This window comes from Saccopteryx bilineata, chromosome 6, assembly GCF_036850765.1.
Source record: "Saccopteryx bilineata isolate mSacBil1 chromosome 6, mSacBil1_pri_phased_curated, whole genome shotgun sequence".
In the NCBI taxonomy this organism is placed as follows: Eukaryota; Metazoa; Chordata; class Mammalia; order Chiroptera; family Emballonuridae; genus Saccopteryx; species Saccopteryx bilineata.
The window spans coordinates 184,101,284-184,109,013 of NC_089495.1; the positions used below are offsets into that span (position 1 = coordinate 184,101,284).

At 44.8% G+C, this 7,730-nt stretch overlaps 2 non-coding genes across 2 annotated transcripts; both read left to right on the forward strand.

Annotated features, from left to right (window-relative positions):
* The first annotated feature begins 2,528 nt into the window (after positions 1 to 2,528).
* On the forward strand, positions 2,529 to 2,604 carry TRNAG-GCC (transfer RNA glycine (anticodon GCC)). The gene has a single exon. It is a non-coding gene; the product is annotated as a tRNA-Gly (tRNA).
* Positions 2,605 to 6,898: 4,294 nt separating this feature from the next.
* LOC136309847 (small nucleolar RNA SNORA48) lies at positions 6,899 to 7,034 on the forward strand. The gene has a single exon (XR_010726478.1). It is a non-coding gene; the product is annotated as a small nucleolar RNA SNORA48 (small nucleolar RNA).
* Positions 7,035 to 7,730: the final 696 nt, after the last annotated feature.

The window sequence follows — 7,730 nt, forward strand, 5'->3', positions numbered from 1 at the left end:
AAGGCTCCATTGGAGCAAAGATGGCCCCGGGCGCTGGGGATGGCTCCTTGGTCTCTGCCCCAGGCTCTAAATTTTATTTATTTATTCATTTTTTAGAGATGAGAGAGAGAGGAGAGACAGAGAGAGAGAAGGGGGGAGGAGTTGGAAGCATCAACTCCCATATGTGCCTTGACCAGGCAAGCCCAGGGTTTTGAACCGGCGACTTCAGCATTTCCAGGCTGACACTTTATCCACTGCGCCACCACAGGTCAGGCTGCCCCAGGCTCTAGAGTGGCTCTGGTCGCGACAGAGCGAGGCCCCGGAGGGGCAGAGCATCGCCCCCTGGTGGGCAGAGCATCGCCCCTGGTGGGCGTGCCGGGTGGATCCCGGTCGTGCGCATGCGGGAGTCTGTCTCTCCCCGTTTCCAGCTTCAGAAAAATACAATAAAATAAAATAAAATAAAATAAACGTCGGGTGACTCGCAAAGTTTACATGTGTAGGAGTGCCCAGCCAGGAAACAGCGCGTGCTGGGTCTGAAGTAGCAGGATCCAGCTGTAGGCATGAGCGCCAAGGTTGGGGCGCCTGGCACCCTGGGTGTGGGCCTTGAGTGCTGTGTGGCAAAGGTTTCTCTGCCCCCGCAGGTACCTCCCTCAGTGCTTGTCAACCGCCTTGTCCTTCCTCTAATGAGGCAGAGGACACTTGCTGGGGCAGAAGCCAGCACTTTTGAGCATCTGCCATGTTCCGGATAAAGGCTTAAAGTCTGTATCTTAGGGCCCTTTAAATCTCTTACAATAACGAGGTAGAGGTTTATTTTTTCTGTTTTAAAGAGAGATTTAAAGATTTGGGGAAATGTTTGGCAGTTCTTTCTAAAATTTAAACATATGCCAACACTCTCACATAGCAATGACTCCTGGGTATGCATCTACCTAGAGACATGCACAGCAATGTTCATAGTGGCTTTATTTGAATAGGCAAATTCCAAACAACCCATCAGCAGGAAAATGGAGAAACAAGGCCTGACCTGTGGTGGCGCAGTGGATAAAGCATTGACCTGGAATGCTGAGGTTGCTGGTTCAAAACCCTGGGTTTGCCTGGTCAAGGCACATATGGGAGTTGAAGCTTCCTGGTCCTCCCCCCCCTTCTCTCTCTCTCTCAATCTCTCTCTCTCTCTCTCCTCTAAAATGAATAAATAAATAAAAATAATTTAAAAAAATAAAATGGAGAAACAAACTCTGGTGTGCTATAACATGGAATAATATACAACAGTGAAAAGGAACAAGCTATTGATAGACACAACATGGCTAAATCTCACTGGATAAATGAACACTGTGACTAATTAAGCCAAGCACAGAGAGTACATGCTGTCTGTCTGCAGTCACAAGGTAAGGCTCAAAAACTCATCTACATAAATAGAAATCAAATCACTAGTTACTTATGGGTATCTTGAGGGTGGGGTACAAGGGAGGCTTCTGGGAGGAATGGATATATTGTGTTTCTTGATGTGAGTGTTAAGTACAGGGGCTTTTGCACGTGTAAAAATGCATCAGCTGTGTACTTAAGATTATTAAACTTTATAGTGCAACTTAAAAGACACCCGAGGAGTTAAAAGGCTTGGCCAAGATTATGTGCAAATAAATACCTGAACATTTTTCAGATGGGATTGTATTACTTTATTTGGTAAACTTGTGGATATTTCACAACATTCAGCACATACAAAATGTTAATATCACACCTAAACTCAACTAACTGTAATAAAACCAAGACAAGGTGAACGTTGATAGATTTGAAAATTAATCCTGCCTGAAACCCACCCAAATCCAGTGACTTCATATTTAATTCTTTTAGGAAGGGCAGCAGGAGTATGGCAACTTGCTTTGAAATGTAGTTGTCACCCTGTTTTTGCTGGACCTCACAGGGCATTAAAAATATTTATATACCGCTTCCTCAAAAAACACTGGGAGATACTACTGTCTTGTCTGTTTGAGATGCTATAACAAAAACATCATAGACTGGGTGGCTTAAACAACAAACATTTACATCTCAGTTCTGGAGGCTGGGAAGTCCAAGATCAAGGGGCTGGCAGATTCAGTGTCTGCTAAGGGCTCAATTCCTGGTTCATAGCCATAGTCGTCTCTCTGTGTCCTCACATGGCAGAAGGAACAGGGGAGCTCTTTGGGTCTTTTTCTTTCTTTTTTTTTAAGAGAGAGAAGAAGGGAGAGAGAGACAGAAACATCAATCTGTTTCTGTATGTGTCCTCACAGCATCAAACTGGCAACCTCTGCCTATCGGGACACTGCTTTAACCAGCCGAGCTATCTGGCCAGGGCTCTGGGGTCTTCTTTAAAAGAGCACTAATTCGCCTGACCTGTGGTGGCGCAGCAGATAAAGTGTCAGCCTGGAAACGCTGAGGTTGCTGGTTCAAAACCCTGGGCTTGCCTGGTCAAGGCACATATGGGAGTTGATGCTTTCTGCTCCTCCCCCCTTCTCGCTCTCTCTCTCTTCCCTCTCTATAATGAATAAATAAAATCTTTAAAAAAAAAAAAAAAAGAGGCCCTGGCCGGTTGGCTCAGCGGTAGAGCGTCGGCCTGCCGTGCGGGGGACCCGGGTTCGATTCCCGGCCAGGGCACACAGGAGAAGCACCCATTTGCTTCTCCATCCCCCCCCCCTCCTTCCTCTCTGTCTCTCTCTTCCCCTCCCGCAGCCAAGGCTCCATTGGAGCAAGGATGGCCCGGGCGCTGGGGATGGCTCCTTGGCCTCTGCCCCAGGCGCTAGAGTGGCTCTGGTCGCGGCAGAGCATCGCCCCCTGGTGGGCAGAGCGTCGCCCCTGGTGGGCGTGCCGGGTGGATCCCGGTCCGGCGCATGCAGGAGTCTGTCTGACTGTCTCTCCCCGTTTCCAGCTTCAGAAGAAAAAAAAAAAAAAGAGCACTAATTCCATTCCTGAAGGCTTTCCCCTTATGACCTAATCACCTTCCAAAGACCCTCACCTCCAAATCTCCAAATAGCATCACATTGGGGATTAGGTTTCAATATATGAGTGGGGGGAGCAACATAAACATTCAATCTAGAATAGAGATCAGCCATTAAGATGGCTATTATTAAAATAAACAAACAGAAGCCTGACCTGTGGTGGCGCAGTGGATAAAGCGTGGACCTGGAAATGTTGAGGTTACCAGTTCGTCGAAACCCTGGGCTTGCCTGGTCAAGGCACATGTAGGAGTTGATGCTTCCAGCTCCTCCCCCCACTTCTCTCTCTCTCTGTCTCTCCTCTCTCTCTCTCTCTCTGTCTCTCCCTCTCCTCTCTAAAAAATGAATAAATAAATAAAAAATAAAAAATTTAAAAAAATAAATAAATAAACAGAAAATGGCAAGTGTTTAAATGTTGATTACATTCCACCCTTTTTCATGAGTAGAAGTCACTGATTGTTGTCCATTTATTAGTAGAAGGGTGAGTCCAAAGAGTGATCTATACCCAGGCAGCTCCCCCAGTGAGGGCTTCGCAACGCCCCACCCCTCCACCCCCACTGCAGTAAAGCTCATCCCCATGCAGGTGGCCCATGTCTGCAGGCCAGTTCTCCAAGGAAGGCTGTGGCTCATGTGGCTTACATGTGATGACTCAGCAACCACCAGCTCACATTTCCCCCAGAGAGCAAAGTCAGGCCCAAAGATAGTGCCGGAGGGCTGCAGAGAGGGACATGTTCTCATGTCTGAGTCCCTTCAGGGAACTCTTCCAAACTGAAAAACAAAATATAATCCCTGCCTTTACAACATTGTTTCAAATAAATTCCTAAATTGCTATTCTTTAAAATAGTTTATATTTTCATACTGTTTTATTACAAAAAATTAACATATGCTCAATAAGGCTGGGGGTAATTAGTAAATGCTCATATGGTTCATATGAGGGAAAACAGACATGTTTAAGAAAGAAAATCAAATCTGTACTCATGATGCCACCACCTAGGAGAAACGACTAGTGATACGCTGGTGTCTTTCCTTCTAGTATTTTCTTTTCCTCTGGCTTCCTGGAGTTCCCCCTTGCCTTGAACAGTCACATGAGACGGTTCAGGTCATGATCTAGGATATGATAGGTCCTTTGGTATGAGCCCTTACCTCTCAGGGGTCTCAGAAGAACGAGGGAACTTGGACAATGTCAGCTCATGGGTCAGTCCCTGCTGCATCCAACTCCTCCAGAGCTGCCAGCCCCTGTGGTCAGCGTGGCTTTGTCAGCCTCCAGGCAGTGTGTTGCTGGTCAACTGCCACTCAGAGGCTGACATATGCTATTCATTCCTGAGAACCACTGACAAGTTGCTTGGCAACAGATATTTAAATTGGGGTTGGAGGGACACGGAAATGAATGCATGGGCAAGACATGCCTTCAAAGTTAGATAAGTTCTTTTTTTTTTTTACAGAGACAGAGAGAGTCAGAGAGAGGGATAGACAGGGACAGACAGACAGGAACGGAGAGATGAGAAGCATCAATCATCAGTTTTTCCTTGCGACACCTTAGTTGTTCATTGATTGCTTTCTCATATGTGCCTTGACCATGGGGCTGCAGCAGACCGAGTAACCCTTTGCTCGCTAGCGACCTTGGGTCCAAGCTGGTGAGCTTTTTTTGCTCAAAAAAACCCAGATGGCCTGACCTGTGGTGGCGCAATGGGATAAAGCGTCGACCTGGAACACTGAGGTTGCCGGTTCAAAACCCTGGGCTTGCCTGGTCAAGGCACATATGGGAGTTGATGCTTCTTGCTCCTCCCCTTTCTCTCTCTCTCTCTCTCTCTCCCCTCTCTCTAAAAATCAATAAATAAAATATTAAAAAAAAAAAAACCCAGATGAGCCCGTGCTCAAGCTGGCAACCTCGGGGTCTCGAACCTGGGTCCTCGGCATCCCAGTATGACACTCTATCCACTGCGCCACCGCCTGGTCAGGTTAGATCAGAGTTCTTAACATTCAGTGCAGACTTTTCCCTGGCCACAGATGCCTATCACACTGCTGGTGCCCTGCTTGCTTTCAAACCTTCTTACTCTCTCTGGTCCTGTGGCCCCTCGCCCAGGATTTGGAGCTCAATGCAGAAAACAGAAACCACTGTAGGTATTTACTGCATGAAAGGGTTTTGTTTTTTTGAAACATAATTTACATTCCAGGAAATACATCAATCTTAAGTGTGCAGTTTAATTTTTATCCAAGTAAATACCTGTGTGACCAGTACCTAGATCAAGATCTGTACTATTTCCACCTCCCCAGAGAGTTCACTTGTAATCCTTCTTTATCAGTTTCCACCCCCAACCATTATTCTAATTTCATCACCTTAGGTTAGCTTTGCCTGTTCTTAAATTTAATATGAATGGAACCAGATAATACATACTGTTTGTGTCTGGCATCTTTTACTCAACACGTTTTTTGACATCGATATATGTTGTATATATCAGAAATGTATTCTTTCATTGCTGAGTGGTAGTCCACTACAGGGGGGGTCCTTGGGTTATGACAGTCTCAATATACGATGTTTAGAGTTTATGATGCTCAGTCCACAAAAACTTTAAAATTGAGATGTGTTCGGCTTATGCTGTTAGCGTTGTACTTACGGATACTTATGGACTAAGTGGGTAAACTAGTTAGGCTGCATGTGGCCGAAGAAGACTTTATTCATTTTAGACAGGAGAGAGAGAGAGAGGGAAGGGGGAAGGAGCAGGAAGCATCAACTCCCATAGGTCCATAGGTTCTTTGACCAGGCAAGCCCAGGGTTTCGAACTGGCGACCTTAGAATTTCAGGTCAATGCTTTATCCCCTGCGCTACCACAGGTCAGGCACAATATTCTTTATCTGTGGCTTACTTGTTTTTTTTTTTTAATTTTTTAAAATTTTATTTTATTTATTCATTTTAGAAAGGGGAGAGAGAGAGAGAGAGAGAGAGAGAGAGAGAAGAGAGAGAGACAGAGAGAGAGAAGGGGGGAGAAGCTGGAAGCATCAACTCCCATATGTGCCTTGACCAGGTAAGCCCAGGGTTTCGAACCAGCGACCTCAGCATTCCAGGTTGACGCTTTATCCACTGCGCCACCACAGGTCAGGCTGTGTCTTACTTGTTTTTATGATCTAGATCAGTGGTAGTCAACCTGGTCCCTACCACCCACTAGTGGATGTTCCAGCTTTCATGGTGGGCGGTAGCGGAGCAACCGAAGTATAAATAAAAAGATTTAACTAGGGGATGGGGCGAGGAAGGAGAAAGGGGGTGGGGGAGGGGAGGGGCACAAAGAAAACCAGATAGAAGGTGACAGAAGATAATTTGACTTTGGGTGAGGGGTATACGGCATAATCAAATGTCAAAATAATCTGGCAATGTTTTCTCTCAACATATGTACTCTCATTTATCAATGTCACTGCATTAAATTTAATTTAAAAAAATATTTTAAAAAAAGATTTAACTAAAAAAAAAGATTTAACTATAGTAAGTTGTTTTATAAAGATTTATTCTGCCAAACTTAGCGAAAATCCGACATAAAGTACTTGGTATGTAATTATTATTATATGCTTTAACTTGCTGTAACTCTACTTTATAAATCTTATAAAGTAAAGTTACTTCTCTACTTTATAAGTCACCATTACTGTGGAACCGGTGGGCGGTTAGAAAATTTTACTACTAACAGAGATACAAAAGTGGGCGGTAGGTATAAAAAGGTTGACTACCCCTGTTCTACATTATGATTTTACAACTGTGTTAGGATAGGTAAGTGACTTACACTAGGGTGTGTTTCAACTTATACCAAAATTCAGGTTACGTCACTGTTATAGGAACGGAACTGTGTCATAACCCGAGGACCCCCTCCCCCCCCCTATATGAATATATCACAGTTTGTTTATTCATTCTATATTTTAATGGAATATGTGGGCTTTCCCAGATTTGAGCTATTAGGAATAAAACTGTTATGAGTCCTTGACCTGGGTAGAGTTGCCCCTGGTTTGGTGTTGCTTGTCTCACATCAGCCAGGGACAAAGTAACTTCTTGTTTATCCCAGCTTGGCTTTTGGTCTGTGCCCATGCCTGGTTCATGCCCTGGTCGCATGGGGGAGAAACCCTGATAAGTTTTTCTGTGGAGTTATACACTCATTTAAAAAGTGCTGGATGATGAAAAAAAAAAAAAAGTGCTGGATGATAGGGCAGGGCATGTTTAGCTTTGTTAGAAGCTTCCAAACATTTCTGCAAAGTGGTTCTTCCACTTTACACTTCCACCAGCAGTGTATTGACGGTTCCAGGTGCTACAGTCTAGTCTTCTTCACCAACACTTGACATGGTCAGGGTTTTTTTACAGATGGGGATTTAATACAGGAAAGTAGTTGGCTGCAAAATTTTGAGGGGGGCTACAGAAGCCAGAGTCAGGAGGCTACCACCACAATAACTGAGCTCAAGAGCACATCCCGAGTTGCATCCATTGGCTTTTGCTGAGTAAGAAAGCTACCCCAAAACATGACAGCACCCATTTATTCAGCTCACAGATATGGGGCGGAACTTAGCGGAGAGCAGAAATAGACTCCACCTCTTCCAGGAGGGGATGTAGAGCCACATTGCAAGGGTGTGAAAAGTAGTCGGATGAAAAGTCAGGGCAATCTACCACACCAGTCCACAGCATCCACTATACTTCCTCCTCCCAAAACAACCCAGCAAATCCCAAGAACTTTGTTTCTTTTTTGTGCAAAGCAACAAGATTCTTTGTATCTTACCTTTACTGTCCCTTCATTTTGTTCTGTTTCTTGGGTTACTTAA